At 31.4% G+C, this 17,931-nt stretch overlaps 1 protein-coding gene across 4 annotated transcripts in view; it reads left to right on the top strand.

Moving 5' to 3' along the window:
• Positions 1-17,931, top strand: part of jvl (javelin-like) — a 539,968-nt gene that overhangs the window by 485,175 nt on the left and 36,862 nt on the right. The gene's annotated exons all lie outside the window — the stretch shown is intronic.

Below are 17,931 nucleotides of genomic sequence, written 5' to 3'. Positions count from 1 at the left end.
AGTACGCCAAGTGGAGCCTGACGACAATAATTAATATAAAAAAACCGAGTACTTAGTTGCAGGAGAAAAACCAGAAAGCCTACAAATTGAAATGAAAACTATAAAATCAACTGAAACCTTCAACTTGGGAGTCCAAATAACATCAAAAGCATGGAGTAACGAAGTTTTACATTCCAGGATTGGCCAAGCAAGATCAGCCACTAGACAGGCTATACGGACTATTTTGGAATAACAAAATAACAAAAGAAAATAACAGAAGAATTTTTAAAACAATAATAGAAAGTATTGGGTTGTACGGCGCCGAACTCTGGGAAATAGATTAAAGAAACAAATAAAAAATTAAGGCCATGGAAATGAATCAATCTGGCCAATCAAAGCCAAAATCCTAAACTGGCATGGATACCTGCAGCCTATTAGAAGAAACCGAGGTAGACCAAGACTGTCCTAGAGAGAAGATATCGAAGATGCAATGATCGCCAGAGATTTAAAAAATGAAGATTGCTTCAACAGAAAACGCTAGAAATTAGGATGCGAGAAACGGTGCCAGCTATATATTACACGTACCAGCAAGATACAAGAAAAAACACAAATTCTAAGATAATAAGCATAAAAGGAGCCTATTGGACAAAATTGAACAACGACTTTGAACACGACCTATATGCTATATGGAGCACAAAGGTAAGTTTGGAAAATCGCTAAAGGTAGAAATAAACCCATTAACGAATATAAAAATCTTAAAAATAGAATAATCCCAGTATGGCATTTTTAACTGAAAGTGTCATTAATGCCTAAGATAGTAAATTTCGCAATTGATATCTGATATAAAAGAAATTTACAATGGGGATAGTATTAGGTCTACAGAAGCAGAAGAAAAAGAAAGTGATGGTGATTATGACATAAAAATCACAAAAGATGAAGTCAGGGATAGCCTATGTAAATAAAAAATAGAAAAGCTCCAAGATCCGATAACATACCACATGAACTTTACGGTGGATAAACTGAAAACACAGAGGTACTTCTTCAGGAAATTTTAAATAGCATGTAACAGCCAGTAGAGGCCCATCGTTACCATACCGATAAACAAAAAAGTGAAATAATAACCTATATATACTCCTACCAACTATCGTAGAATCACCCTCCTCGATACAACTCTTAAATTGCTAACAAGAATATTTTTTAACAAGATTAAGGAAAAATAGATAATCAATGAAGAGCAACAGACTGCAACAATTCCTAGACACACGAATTAGTGAAAAATGTTTGGAATATACCAGATCTACCTATATGTGCTTTATAGAAATGACTAACACCTATGTGTTACAATTATTACTAAAAGAAAAAAAAACAATCCAACCGACTGATATAGTAACACTAACAACAAAACAAAAATTAATGTCGAGATTACACTGTTATCGGAAGTAGATACTAATTGGGAAATCCGACAGGTAGAAAGCTAAGTCAACTACTCTTCAACCTAGTAATTAGACGTAATAAGATCATCGAGGAAATTAAAAAGACAGGACAAGGATACAAGCTGGGCAGAAAACAAGTAAAAATCCTTTTTTATGCATACAACGCAATCCCGATCTCAGATAACGAAGATAACCGACAGCGAGTGGTACAAACATGCAAAATAGCTGCCGAGACTCAGAGACACACAAACAATGTTTGTATGTCTGGTTAAACAATATTAATTAACCACGAAATAATCAAACAAGTCTTGATATTCGAATATCTGGGAGTAGAAATATCCAGCTGCGGAAATTTAAAGAGAGTTTAAGTAAAATAAAACAAATAAAGCAGACTATACAGGGTGTTTCACGACGAGCTTACACTATCTATATATCGGAAACTACTTACGCGATATTTATGAAAATTGGTTTATGGGGATTACAAGTTATGAAGAACTGAAAGAAAATATTTTGACAGACATGCTACTTCCGATTATACTGGAAGTGAACAACAACTTTGGTATTTTAAATGAAACACCCTGTATATTATTAAATGTTTATATTTTACGTAAAATATGAGACAGACTTTCTATGAGGTACCATAGATCAATACTTCATATTTTTGAATTATTCATCTTTTTTCAAAAAATTTGACAGATAGAGACAAACTTTTAAAAGTTAATAGCTTATTCATTAACAAACATAATGTCTTGAACATCATTGAACACAAATAATGGGTAACGTTCTTTCAAGAATTGGCATCGAAATCCAATTTCTAAATATAGGGTTCACAATTGATACCCCATTTCTTTAAACTTTAAGTAAGTCAATAATTTTAAATGAAACTCCCTGTATTTTATAATTTTAATGAAAAATCAGTTGTCTTTCAAATATTATTAGAATTTCCTATACCTAAAGTTAATACTGTTGAGATAATTGTGGTTTAATGTTATAAGATAATTATTATTTTATTCTAGCAGGCCGTGTATGAATATGCCATAATTGTCATTATTTGTGGTTATTGGTACTTTTGGAATGTGTCAGAAATGGCTCGTTTAGAATTAAACAATAAAGAATGCGTAAATTTACTTTTAATACATGGGGAATGTGACAGAGTTATTACTAGAACATGTGCTTTATTTGCAAAAAGATATCCAGATCGACCACGAACTCCCCGTGACACTGTAAAGAAATTACTTAAAAATTTAACACATTTTGGTTGTTTTCAACACAGAGACTATAATAAAACAATAGAATTTGTAACGATTTAATGTCAAAAAGATAAGGAATTCTTAAAGAATGTTAAATTGTATGACGAATCAAAATTTACAAAAAATGGAATGTTTAATAGACACAATTTGCATTACTGGAGTGAAGTAAATCAACTTTTAACAAGAGTACGTGGGTTTCAGGAGCGATCAGAGACAACCAGGTTGTAGCTCTCCAATTTTATGATGGTAACTTAAACGACTTTTTTAAAATGAAAAATATCTTAATATAAACAAAAAGAGAAATCAAACGATTTCTACCTGGCGAAACCAAATTCAAATTTTTACCACTGTGCCTTCTAAAACTTGTAAAGCAAACAGCTTGATAAATTACTCGGCAAGGGAATCTAAAATTGCATTCCACGTACCGTTCATCGTGGTCAAAATTCGTAGTGAATTCAGTTTCTGGTACTCCAAACGGAGTAAAGTAATAAAACATAATGACGGTATTAGATTTTTGTTTCGATACAGGGCAGCAACAAGCCGCTTATACGTATTTCGACCTCTTTAGGTCTCCTCAGAGCGGTATAGCCACTGCTCTGAACCAAAACAAAAATCTTTCCCGTCCTAGACAATAGTTATCAAAATAACTATGTTATCAAAATAACTATGTTATGTGTATATGATATATCTTAATATATATAAAGTAAATTTAAGCAATTATCATTGTTTAATTCTAAACCAACCATTTTTATCACTGTAAGAGTGACAATAATAACAAGTAATGACAATTATCATACCTTCATACACGGTCTGCTAAAATAAAACAATAAATATCTTACATTTAACATTAAATGCCAATTATCTCCAAAAGTATTAACTTTACGTATAGGGATCCCTAATACTATTTGAGAGACAATTTATTTTTTCTTTCATTAAAATTATAAAATATAGTGTTTCGTTTAAAATTATTGACTGTAGCTTGAAGTTTCAAGAAATGGCTTATCATTTTTGAACACCCTGTATTTAGAAATTCTATTTCGATTTAAATGCCTGAAGTAGCGTTACCTATTCTTTGTGTGCAAAGGTTTTCAAAATATTATGATTGTAAATGGATGAGATATTAACTTTCAAGTTTGTCTGTCAAAATTTTTAAAAAAGATGAATAACTTAAAAAATATGAAGTTATGAACTACCTTGTATAAATGTTATCTAGAATCTTACGTAAAATCTAAAAATACAATAATATACAGGGCGTTCCATTTAAAATACCAAAGTTGCTTCTCAAAGTGGCATGTCTGTCAAAATATTTTCCTTAAGTTCGTCATAACTTGAAATCTCCATAAACCAATGTTCATAAATATCTTGTTAGTAGTTTCCGATATATACATAGTATAAAGTCGTCTTGAAACACCCTGTATATCGAGATTTCTAAAGGATCTCATATGGCTAAATAAGGATGTGAGATTAGATGAAGTACGTTTATATAAATCATGTATAAGACCAAAAATGACGTATGCGATAGAAACGAGAGCAGATACAGAGACAGAGGCATCTCTGTAAAATACAGAATATTGTATGATGAGGAGCATAGAGAAGACGGAAATGGAACCAACATGTTACATGAATGGATATTGAGACATTTAGCAATTTATCTGTTGATCTAGCATTGAATCTTATCTCCTTTCTTTATATAAATTTCTTAGTAATGCTAATAACCTGTTTATGTGGCATTAACGGCCGGTTTCCGAAACGTTATTCAAATCTCCAATCATGTAAGCAAGTATCAAATTTGATCAATTGTTAACAAGCGACAGGTTTCCGAAACGAAAATTATGGTAAAATTACGTGATCACCGATTATAGATTATTTGACATACGATTTTACATGGAAACAGTAGAATCGATTGTAATCGTTTATTATTTCTGTACGAATTGTTCTTTATCTTGCTCTAAATTAAGAAAGTAATGTTGCTGTTTCACTTTACCATCATTCCTGTTTATGTGTAATCTGCATTCTGAAAATCAACAAACAAACATAACCTAACTAACTAATAATTTTGTGTCGTTCGTTAATGTTTACCAATTTGTCATTTATCATCTTTAATTCTTAAACTGAACCTTTGTAACAATATTTTTGGGTTCTTTCTAAACAACAGCTTTTTATAAAACATCTTAGGTTTATGTATCTTACAACGTAACCAAAGATTTAATTTTATTTACTTACAACCATTGGTACATAACCAAAGATTATAAGATTAATCGTCAAAAATCTCAGATTACCTGACAAGCTAGTATGACAAAAGTTTAAAATACTTCTGACAGGCTGTTAATCATCGATTATTTGCTTGTTAGATTAGTTAATGTGTGTTATGTGATTGAAGTTTGATCGATGTTTCTGCAACTCAAAATGCATTTAATCGACTGTTAACAGTAGATTACCTAATTTTGATAATGATCAGCCTTTCGGAAACCGGCTGTAACTCTTTTTTGTCCACATAGGTGTCATTCGATAATGGATTCTTTTGGTATTCCTGTAATTCTATGGGTCCTTATGACTTTAGTTTTGTTATTTTTTTTTCATTGCTTGATAACTAAGGTTTTATGCTATTGTATTATGTAGGATGTTGTCTCATCCTGTTCATTGTCAATGTTTAGACTTTATGTCTCTGTTTACATCTTGAAGTATAAGTACTAATATTTTGCTTTCGGCAACGTCTTAATATGGTCGTAATGTTATCTTACAGCTTTAAAAAATATTAAGTTTACAATATTTTAAACTGACCAGTAGATCTAATAATATTACTATTAAATTGTTTCTTTGTGACATCTCAGCTTGGTTTAATACCCCTGTGGGAATAAACGCCAAATTAAAAAAGCATTATTAAACGGTGTTTTAGCGTCTTGCACATTTTCGATAGGGACAATGAATAAGGGTCATCAAGACATGAGACCTCGGGTCTTACCATAGGATTTGACCGACCCAATTTTGTAAACATCAGAAAAAGCTTATTTTATAACTCATGTTTATTCTCAGCGAGATATTTGTTGATAGTCGGTATGTATAAAAAATGGATTATGTGACTATCCAATTGTTCATGCTATCGTTGAATTGTTTTGGCAGCTTAAGAATAATTTTTCAGATATACTGTCCAATATATTTTTAAGTTGCAAATATTATGCAGTAAAAAGCGCTTGATTAAGTTTAAATAATAATTGCAGCTCTGCATATACACTAATTTTCTTTGTTTAAAACTTATTTCAACAAAACTGTATTTGCACTTTTGATTATGTATTTTTTTATTATAATGATTTTTTTTGGAGTACATATACATACATTTAAAGACAATTATTGGTTTATTGTTAAATTATAATTTTGGGTTGTATCGCAATAGAAATCAAAAATAATCGTTTTTCATTTTAAAAAATTCATATAATATAAATTAATGGCCGTTTTTCTATATAGTCTGGGGAAAAAGAACTCAGGTTTCTTGGCCGACTGAAGTCCATGAGATTTTACAACTGATTTTTATTTATTTCGACCCACTGAATTCGAATCCTCAAGATGATAATCCGAATTTTTTGGGCAGGAATTTGTTATTAACAATATAATTGTTTAAATAAGTATAATTAATAAACTAATGAAGATATACCATTTGTCAAATCATGTTTTGTTGCTTTTAAAAAACGAACCAAAAAAACTTTTTAAATTAAAGTCGGTCCATTAGAAGCCGAGATATTGCAAATACCTATACAAATAACTATATCAGACATTTTTGCATAAACCTTTGCTTTTGCTTAACGTAAAAATATTTAAAGCACCCTTGAAAAATTAAATTTGATCAGTTTTTGACGAAGGTATATGTAGGTTTTTTTTTTCCTAAAAAATGGCTTTGGCAGAGCCAATTAGCCAGACTTGCTTGTATTTATTGTTAAAATTGACTGAATTTTAATTATTATTGATTGTAGATTCATATTCAAAATTTTCTGGTTATCAGTTATTAATGTTAGTACTACATACACCTAATATTTTTATGGATACATAAATTTTGTTTTGATATATTTTTATTTTGTTTTTTTATTCTTTTAATATCTTCGTGTTTTTTTTTGTTTTTTTTTTGTTTTTTTTTTGTTTTGTTGCTTTTTTTTGTTTTTTGTTTTTTTTTTGTTTTTTTTTTGTTTTTTTTTTGTATTTATTTTTTTTTTTGTTTTTAGTTCTATTTCTATTTTCTTAATTCTTTTATGTCTTTTTTTTATTAATTTGTGGTATACTATTTTTTTGTTTTTTTTTATTTTTTTTTTTCAAACAATATTAACAGATTATGCCTATATACTATTTACAACTTGTATTTACATATTTTAACATGTTTGTAAATGCAATGAAGAATTTCCATATTATTTGAAAATATTAAAAGATTAAAGTTTAGTGGAAAACGACACTTAGAATTTATTAATTCCTTATAAAGTTCGTTTATATTATTAATTTGTAAATCACATTCTAATATAATATGTGTTAGATCGCCTATTTTGCCACAAGTACAATTGGGAGTATGTAGGTTTAAAGTAAAAAATTTAGGTGTAAAAAACAATCGAATTTGTTTATAACGATTTTTTGATGGTATGAGATCAAAAAATTTACTTTCATATTAATGAGGACTATAGTACAATGGAAAACGAACATTTTGAGCTTTACTAAACTTATTTTTTTGCAGTATTCGCTAAAATACAGTAATTTGAAATTGACCAAGCTGATGCGCTTAACTCGCACCCGATGCGTCGCTCGAGCGCAACTGTACTCGCACTTTGTAATATTAATATATCTACAAAAAAAATAACTCATCTCGTAAATCTCAAACTGTAACAGTTTTCATGGTAATATAATATAAATTACAAATAATATAGTTTACATTTAACTTTAAATAATAATAATGCCCAAGAAAGTTGAAATACTTTTACCGCCAGTGTATGAATTGGTCCCATATTGTACAAATACTGGATGTACAACAAATGCTTGTAGGTAGGTATGTGCATTTCTACAGGAGTTAAATATTGCTCCTTTTTCAAACGCAACAAGAAATATATGCAAAAACATTTACAATGCAAGTGATGATGATGAAGATGAAGGAAATGATGATGTATAGTTTTGTTATTAATGATAAATAAATGAAATATTTAATTATTATTCTAGAAACAATACAACAATTTCAGAGTTACGAGAACGCAGAAGTTATTTTTTTTTTGTAAAGATATTAATACTACAAAGTGCGAGTACACTTGCGCTCAAGTTACTGTATTTTAATGAAAATTTTAATGCAATTTCAAGTTACTGTATTTTAATGAAAACTGCATCAAAATGAGTTTTGTAAAGCTCAAAATGTTCGTTTTACATTGTACTACTCAAGTCCTCATTAACATGATTGTAAATTTTTTGATCTCATACCACCGACAAATCGTTACAAACCTATTCGATTGTATTTTTACACCTAAATTGTATACTTTAAACTTACATACTTTCGTCAAAAACTGATAAAATTTAATTTTTCAAAATTCATTTTAAAGCTTATGATCATATCAAAATGAGGTGCTTTAAATCTTTTTACGTGAACAAAAGCAAAGTTATAAGAAAAATGTCTGATATACTCCATAGTTTGTTATTTTTTAATAATAAATTTACAACATCTCAGCTTCTAGTTGACCGATTTTAATTTTTCAAAGTTTGTTTCTTTAAAAGAAACAAAACGAGATTTGAAAAAAGGGTATGTTTTCATTAGTTTATATAGTTTATAAGTCATAAGAATTTAAACAATTAAATTCGTTAATAAAAAATTATATATATATATATATATATGTCTATATATATATATATATATATATATATATATATATATATATATATATGTCTATATATATATATACATATATATATATATATATATATATATATATATATATATATATATATATATATATATATATATAAATCCTTATACCACATAGTGGTGTAGGGGTTATTACAAATTCCTGCTCACAATTACCGACTATCGTGTTGAATATTCGGATTTAGCAGATCAAAATACATAAAAATCACTTATAAAATCTCATGGACCTCAATCTGACACGAAACCCCCCCGTTTGCCCCTACACTAAATATTTTGTATCAATGTTTCTATAGACAATTATTATTTTAAATGATGAATTATTTGGTCGTACAAACAAATTTGATCAAATAAAAAAATACTTTAACAGCCCCTTTAAAAACTTTCATGTGCTTACAATTTTGTTTACTACCTAATTGCGAATAAATTGACTTACATCCCCTTTTGTCGCTGTTGTGATACTTATCGCGATATTCAGAATGAAAGAATGAAAAATCGGGTCTGTAACTCTATTTTTATTTCTAAAATGTTTTCTCCTTTTTTTTTCTATTTTCGAGTATATTTCAATTAAAATTTTATGTTATATATAATATATATATATATATATATATATATATATATATATATATATATATATATATATATATATATATATATATATAACATAACGAGTATATTTCAATTAAAACTCAATTAAATTTAAGGTTTGACTCACATCAACCAACCCTAACCAGATACAAATAGCTGGGATACCACCTGGGATACAAAGGAAATGTGTCAAAAATGTCACCCTTCCACTCGCTATTATGGTTCATCCCTAGGTTAAAGTTCTCTCTTCAGTCCATCCTTTTTAATAGTCTATTATGCATTTTGGTGTCACTTCTACGAAGTAGTAGGGCTCTAGTTGATAATGCTCAAATGTATTGAGTCTTATCTTATCCAACCCTGAGCAGTTGCACAGAACGTGTTCCGCCGTCTTGTCATCAGCTTGACAGAATCTGCAATACGCACTTTCTGTGAGTCCGATTTTGTTCATGTATCCTTTGAGGCGACCGTATCCTGTTAGGAGACCCATGATAATTCGTACATAATTCATATTTATATCTAGTAAATCTTTGGATCTCTTTGAAGATTTAGCTACAAAAGTCTTCTAATATTTGAGACCGGTTTCTTCATACCAGTGGTTACGTTTCATCGGTTCCACCTAGTCCGACATTGTTCTTAGCTGTGAATAAGTTACAATTTTACTTTAAAATAAGTTTATTTCACTTCGGAAATCAACATACAAAACATTAATAAATTAAACAAATTTTGTTTTTGTTACTTGGTAAAAAATTCTTCTACCTTAATTTTATCTTAGGTACTCATTTATGTTGACAATTCGGACATATATATTATATCCTTTGTATTATATCCAGTATCCTTTTGCTCTGCTTTTCCTGACACCTTCTTATCCACCTTCTGTATAGTCCTACCTTCTGCTCCTTCCCCATCCATATATGTAATGGACGGAGGTCAAGCATGACCTCAATGGAGGCGGTTAGGATATTCGACATGTTATGATTAAACATGATTGTTGAAGCTTATTCAGCTTCTTTTGGTGGTCTTTTGTTGGCATTTAGAAGTGGAAATTAGTGCACCATACGTAATCATAGGTCTGACTACAGTCACATATAGTCAGTACATCTGTTTGGGTTTCTGGTTTGGGTTTCAAATTAAATGGGCTCATGTAATTTGAAGCTGATATTTATTACACTAACAAAACCTATTTAGCTGCAGCACAAACCGATTTAATTGGATTTAGATCTAAACGAAAATGTGATCCTGATACCACCTGTCCAATACTTCTAATAATATGATTAACTATATTTAGCTTTAAGCATTTCTTCATTGATTTTATCCTGTTTTCTCTCCTTAAGTCACATTTGGATATTTGCTTTTCTAGATGTTATGAATTTTTTTTATTTTCCATGACATGGTGCGTGTAGTTATTATGACACGTGCGTTATGTGGGTAATATTGTCAAAATGTTTATAGGTAAATTTATTTAGAGTTTTTCCGTAAACCATTTAAAGTAACTCTCAAAGTTTTGGATCGTGCTTTTCATGTCAAATACGAATCCGTTCAGATTTTCAGCAGCAACTGTTAGATCTTTTTTTGCATACTTTGGCTATTAGAAAAATGTGCAGAAATAGAAAAATTATAACGACAACATGCCAGCTATAATATATACAGAGATATACATACAGGAAAATTAATGAAGTAACTGGCATTTGCCAGAAAAAAGGTATTGGAAACATAATGGACAAAAATAACAAAATCTTAATTGAAAGTCCAGAGAAAATAAATAGAGAGGAAGAATATATAAAAGAACTTTTTGAACACGACGAAAAATGGAGATAATAGAACCAAGAGGAAGAAATGGAACTGCAATTAAAAAAGGCGAAGTTCAAAAAGCACTTAAACGTATAACAATGATAAAGCCATGGGACTGGATGAAATACCTACAGAAATCTTAAGACTACTAACAGTGAAACACATTGATATACTAGTAGCATTATTCAATGAAATCTATGATACCGGAGGAACTCCGAAAGAATGGCTAATATATGTGTTCATTCTAATATCCAAGAAACCCAAGGCAATGAAATGTGGCGAGTGATACATGAATGTATCTACAAAAACCTAGACGATAGAATAAGAGGAAACCAACTGGAATTTAGAAAAGGCTTTGGCACTAAATAGGCATTATTTACTGTACACACTCATATATGAAAAGAAAATGAAAATAATACATTGAAAGAATGAACGAATACATATTAATCAAACGAGAAGAATATGGCTAGAAAGAAGACGGAATAAGCTGAAAGCGTAATACTTGTAGTGCAGAAGAAGAAGAAGAACACTCATAGAACGGTGTCGAAATGTCAACCCTGACGTATTCCTATGTCTAGTTCAGAAGTAGATAATCAGAATGTGAGAATAATTATCAATTTATACCGATATCGGAAAGCCATAATACGAGTAAACAGCAAAAATCTTCTTGTTATGTAGACATTATCTATCTGTTTTTCAAAATGCTTTCATTCGTCTTCCTATTGGGCAACCGTCTCTTGCCGTCTTTACTACTCTATTTTTATGTCATTTTGCTTATATGATCGTTCCATTCTACTCTTCTATTTTTTACCCAGTCCTTGATATTCTCCACATTGTAGAAGCAACAGAAAATGAGCTGAATGAAAAATTGCTTTGAAATTGAAACACAGGAATTATACGACTCCTTTCATATACATTTTTTTTTCTGCCTCGATCCGTTTGATAAAAAAAAATCATCTCCGTTATCACTGAAGCTGAAGCTTATTATGTTTGCTACCCATTGTTGTTTCCTACACCCAGTCTTGTAGACCCTTGTGCACCCAGAATTTTTGTACCCTGTAGAAGTTTGTATAGGTCTTTTGCTTGGTGTTTTCTAAATATATCAGGGTCTCCTCTTGGTTGTCCATACAGTTTTTGTCTTTTACATAATACATGTTTTACAGTTTCCAATTCCTTATCACAGATTCTGCAGTTAAAGTCTCCATTGTAAATGCCTCTTTTATTCAGGAATTCTCATATTGGTGCATGCCCGGTCGCCATTCCTGTTACTGTTCTCTATTTGTTCCTGCCTATATGAAACACTTACTCTGGTCATTTTCTACGTGGTCCACCAATGAAGATTTTTACATGTGTTTGTTTTGGGACTCCCCCAATATGGCTCATAACTCCCTCTGATCCAGTCCTCTACAGTCCCGCTAACTGTAGTCTTTGGTATTCCCAGAGTTACAACCGGTTTGTTTGATTCGTTCAATCCTCTCTTTGCAAGTTTTTTGCAGACAAGCTCAACCTTGTTCCGGTCTCCAAATTCATTCAGTTCTTTGATGCAGTCCCACACCAACCTAGACGTCACTTCCAGATACGCCAGTGCCTTCAGTGCCGCTTGACTGTCAGACAATATATGTTATAGTTAATAATATATATTATTTTGATATACATAAGAATATCAAAGAAATAATCGGACATTGCAGAAGCAGGCAGAAATTACCGGATATGTTCCTTCCTGTCTACTGTGTATTGTTTTTCTTCTGTTTTCTGAATTGTTCCTGTCCCTTTTTTCTAATGTCTTGATTTTTTGCTTTACGAATTTATTTGCCTACATTAACAAACTGAATAAAATCAATGTTTTAAAGTTAAAATATTCTTTTTACGCCTTGTATAAAATACGTAGAACTAACATTAAACCATAGATTTAACATGTTTTATCACTTTAGTGATGGTATTTTTGTGTAAAACGTCTGTGATTTGTATACCAATTTTGATGTATTTTTAACGCATTCATCGTTTTAATCCGAGTTTTTGAAAGAAAGAAGCGTTCAAAGAGCAAAATGTTTAACCCTCAGTTAAGTGTGTTGTAATACAAGAACTTAATTATAAGCTATATGGTTAGTTGATTTTTTCGGAAGTGTATCGTCCACTAGTATTTATTTTTGTTTTATATATTTTGACATGAACTGGAAGTGACTGTACAAATAAGCATGCGTTTGGAAACGATTATAATATAATGTGTTTTATATTCATCCCACAATTCTTTAGCCCAGACAGAGCTCTCACTAATTAATTAATCACAATTAATTGTGATTAATTAATTAGTGAGATTAATAGTGATATTTAACTCAAACATCCAAATCTGACAAGAGGAAGAGTATCTAGAGGTAATAGGAAAACAGTATGTGCAGAGAGACCAATGAGAATGGTCAGTTTCTAATAGACTTCGCAGCTGGTGAGAATATGGTTTGAAACTGGGAATATCAGTTCGAGATGCTTTTCAAATCGGGACATTCATAAGGGCACTTGGATATCGCCTGACGGAAACACACTCCACCAAATATACCATTAGGCCAATTGAGTTAAATTTTTACTCGATACAACTGTATAGATAGGTTTGACAGTTGAAATGTGTAGTATGAGAAATTACAAAATGAATTTTATCTAGGGATTCATAATTTTTTTTAAACAATTTAAATAATAATAACTTACTTAGTCCTAAGCCTTTCTACCGTTAGGTGTAAGGCAGGTGGAGTTAAGTTTTGCACTGTTGTCTCCATGCTCTCCGGTCTTGTGTTAGATTTCGTGCACTTTCCCATGTCAATTTTTTCTTCTCAACTTCTTTTCTGATTTCGTCTACCCACCTAACTCTTGGTCTTCCTCGTTTGTTTTTCTCTTGCACTCTCGTTTCAAACACTCGTTTTGTTAATCTGTCATTCGACATTCTACACACGTGCCTGAACCATCTTAGTTGCCCCTCTACTATTTTTTCGTTTATTGGTTCTAGTTTTAGGTTTTGTCTGATTGTTTCGTTACGTATTTTGTCTGTCCTCTTTCTGTTTGCTATTTTCCTCAGGAACCTCATTTCCATAGCATTGACTCGAGATTTTTGTCTCCCAGTCAATGTCCATGACTCGCTATTATATATGATTGTAGGTCTCACTACTGATTTAACCACTGCCGTTTTTACCTTCTCCAGTATTTCTTTTTTCCCCAAAAATGTTGTTTTCATAGTGTTAAATAAGCTTCCTGTTCGTCCCATTCTCTCATTTATTTCCATATCTTGTTTACCATTTGCTTCAATTATTACTCCTAGGTATTTAAAATGTTCCACTTGTTCTAGTTGTTTTCCGTTTAATTGTATTGCGTGTGTCTTTTTATTTGAAATTATCATTGTTTTTGTTTTCTCTGTATATTTTCATATTTATGTTTAACAATTCTTCTTCTAGGATTTTAAGGTTGTTCCGTAGGTCTTCTCTGTTTTCTGCTATCAAAACCATGTCGTCTGCAAATAGATGCTCTGATAGTTGAGTCTGTTTCATTTGCCAATATCCTAATGTTAGTTTTCTCATTCTTTTCTTGGCTTTCTTTATTGCTTCATCCAGTACCACTGACAACAGCAGTGGGCTCAACACGCATCCCTCTTTGACGCCTTGACTTGTAGTAAATTCTTCGGATTCCTCGTTGTTGGTTCTCACCGTATTTGTATTATTATTGTACATATCCTTTATTAAATAATAATAATAATAAAATAAAATGTGAATATTATGAATCCCTAGATTAAACTGTCAAATAACTTGATTGGTCTACATGTATTGGGTGAAAATAATAGTGAAAAGTAAAGTAGATGTAAAAAGAAAGTGTGGAGCAAGCTGTGACTCAGAATGTCATCCCTCTACCTGAGTCTAGGTCTGCCTATGGATTTTTCTCCCATATCTGTTTGATGAGCCGTTCTTCATTGGCTTTATACGCATGTCATGTTCACCTCAGTCTCTTGGCTTTTATCTCGTTGATAAAGTTTGGTTGGTTATACACGGTTTCCAGTTCTTCATTTTTTCTAATTATATAGTGTCCGGTTATCCTATCAACTCTCTTCCTCTTTTTTTATGTAGACATGACTCTGTCTGTTTTTTAATGTGCCTCCTGTAAGTTGTCGTTCCATCGTTTTCGTGGTCTTCCTACTGATCGTCTTTCTATTGGTGAACCGTCTCTTGCCGTCTTTACTACTCTATTTGTTATCATTCGACTTATATGATCATTCCATTCTACTTTTCTATTTCTTACCCAGTTCATGATGTTCTCCACCTTGCATCTACGTCGTATATCTGTACTTCTAGCTCTTTCCCTTAGCGTCTTACCATCAATTTTTTTAAGTGTTTTCATCTCTGCTATTTCTAACATCCTTTTTGTCCTCTCTGTGTCAGGTCGTGTTTCTGCCGCGTATGTCATTGTTAGTCTGATGACTGTTTTATAAATTCTACCTTTCACTTGCTCTCTTCACTTCCACTTCAGTTTCGAGTTTCCGTAGCTAGATAATATGATGCCTAGATATTTAAACTCAATCACTTGTTCTATTATCTGACCTTCTAGCTCCAATTTACATCTTAGTAAATTTGCTGTTGTAACCATGCATTTTGTCTTTTTTGGGGAAATTAACATGTTAAATTTCCTACCAACTGTGGCGCCATATATTTTTTGTGGTATTTTGCGTTAAAAACGCCTTAACAATGGTTCATTTTGTTTTGTAATCGTCCTTGTTTCTGAGGCGTATGGTACGACTCGTCCAATCACTGTTCTGTATATTTGGATCTTCGATGAGGTCGACATCATCTTTGACTTATATCTACCTGCTGTGCGGTTGATAATGTTTATTCCTCCTTTTTTTCTTCGTTTTCTATGTAGAAAAAAGTACAGGTAAAGGTTTAGGTAAAAAGATTTACTCTTTAAAATTGTTTATGATTTTCTTTATGATATTCTAGTTATATTGACCAGAGCTTAGCTGTGGAGAAATGCACAATATTGTTGGGATTTGATTCAAAAGTTTCTAAAAAGTAGAGCTTGCGCGCTTTCAATAATAACAAGTCCCCGTTCATAAAAAAGCGATGCATTTGGTTATTTTTCAATAGATACTTTCATTTGGCGTTATATTTCTGATACAAATATTACTTTAAGTCCGTATTTAAGCTCTTCATATTAAATTTTGTAGTCAATTTATATCTTTGAATGTCAATTAAAATTAAGTACAGTTAAATCAAAATCTTGCTCAAACTACAAACATTGGGTGTATGTTAAACTATTTCCTGTAGGAAATATGGTAGAACACTTTTGTTTTCAGCTGTATATATCTGAATTAGAATTCCCACGGTTACATCCGGTAGGTAATTTGTACATCCGATTCGATCAGAACAGAATGTACGTATTTATTGTTGCTCGGACTAGGTTATTACTGTATTGTAATTCTCGGTAGGTACAGTTTTAATGACAAATATTGTTAGAGGGATATTTTTTAAAAAGAAAATCGATGAAGCTCGTATTCTGGAGAATAATAACTCCAATAACTCATACTTGAAACATCTCAATTATATTAATACAAAAGTTCCTTGGGTCACGTTTACATGACACTGTACAACTGCGCGATTTTTTACTCTTAAAAAATCAGTGTTCACGCATCCTTCATTTGGACAAAAAATTAATATAGACATATGTGAAGGATCCACGTACTATTGAACTTTTTTTTTGTAATCGAAAATGCCAACGACTTCTTTTCAGATATAACTAAATATTATAGTTTCATGCAATAAATCGTGAAGCCAGTACTTGCAAACATTTTTACGAAAAGCTAAGAAAGGAAGAAATAATAAGGTTTTTGTACTTAACCATAGTTTTTTCCTACAAAACGGGCTTTTGATTCACTAAAGAATAAATCTAGTTAAAGTTTCGTCTGTCATTTTGTTATAATAAAATTGGCACATGTAGTTCCTCTGAACAGTGATCAATACTAGATGATCGTTCAGATCATGTAATACTATATAGGCTGTTGTAAACCGAACAGGTTACAGTTAATTCAATTTACTTGACAAGTTCAAGTGCGTCGTGTTTTTTGTAGGAAAAGCCTCATGTAAAGAATAGATGTACCATTATTTATATGATATGACCGAATGCTGTAAAAACATGCAGTACATCACTAAATGAACGAGACATTTATGCACGGATGCAAAGAGTATTCTTTCTGTTGTAAACCATGCACTGTTTTATTTAGCTGACTAGGAAAGCGTGATTAGTATTATTCAATAACTGTTTGACCAGTAGGCAATTAAAAGGATCCCATTAGAATAAAAAAGACACTAGCATAACCTTTCCAAATCTTTCATTTCTTTTCTTCGCAAATTGTACTCATAGATTTTGGATCCTTGATTAGCTAGAGTCGTATTTTGTGTCTTTTCGATGTTTCCAGTAGTTGCTCTTTTGGCCATCGTATACGTCTAAGACTACCTTTTAAAAACCGCTGCTTATTTTTTGACAATAATGAAGTTGTAGACTTTTTTTACTCTGTCATCAACCGGATGAATTTTAGTTAGCAATAAATCATCCAGATCGAAAAAAATTCAACTAAGCGTATTCACTTTTATTCATTTCGTCAAAAACGTATACAAATGCTTACGTAAGACAGCCATAGAAATCAAACATATTTTACATAATTCTACTTTGTCTTGTCAGAATTACTGGGCCTATTATACTGTCTACTTCTTTTTCGTTCTCAGCTTTTCCCTTTTCGGTACTTAATCTTCTTCGCCACTCATTCCTCTAAACCGTGTCTTCTTCATTTAAAGCTTTCTCTCTAAGTCCTCTGCCACGCAGTTCTTTCATCTTCTCCTCAGTTATCCTCTACCTCTCTTTCTCTCAACTTCTAACAGCTCTCTCCTTCTTCCCACATAGTTCTCATTTCTTCGTCTGACGTGACTAAACCATTGTAATTTTTGTTCTTGTACCTTTTTGGAGACTGTAGTCACCCCGGCTCTTTCGGTAATCACGCCGT

This window comes from Diabrotica undecimpunctata, chromosome 1 (assembly GCF_040954645.1).
Source record: "Diabrotica undecimpunctata isolate CICGRU chromosome 1, icDiaUnde3, whole genome shotgun sequence".
NCBI lineage: Eukaryota > Metazoa > Arthropoda > Insecta > Coleoptera > Chrysomelidae > Diabrotica > Diabrotica undecimpunctata.
The sequence above is the reverse complement of the archived record's forward strand: the minus strand, read 5'-3'. Positions and strand labels throughout refer to the sequence as shown.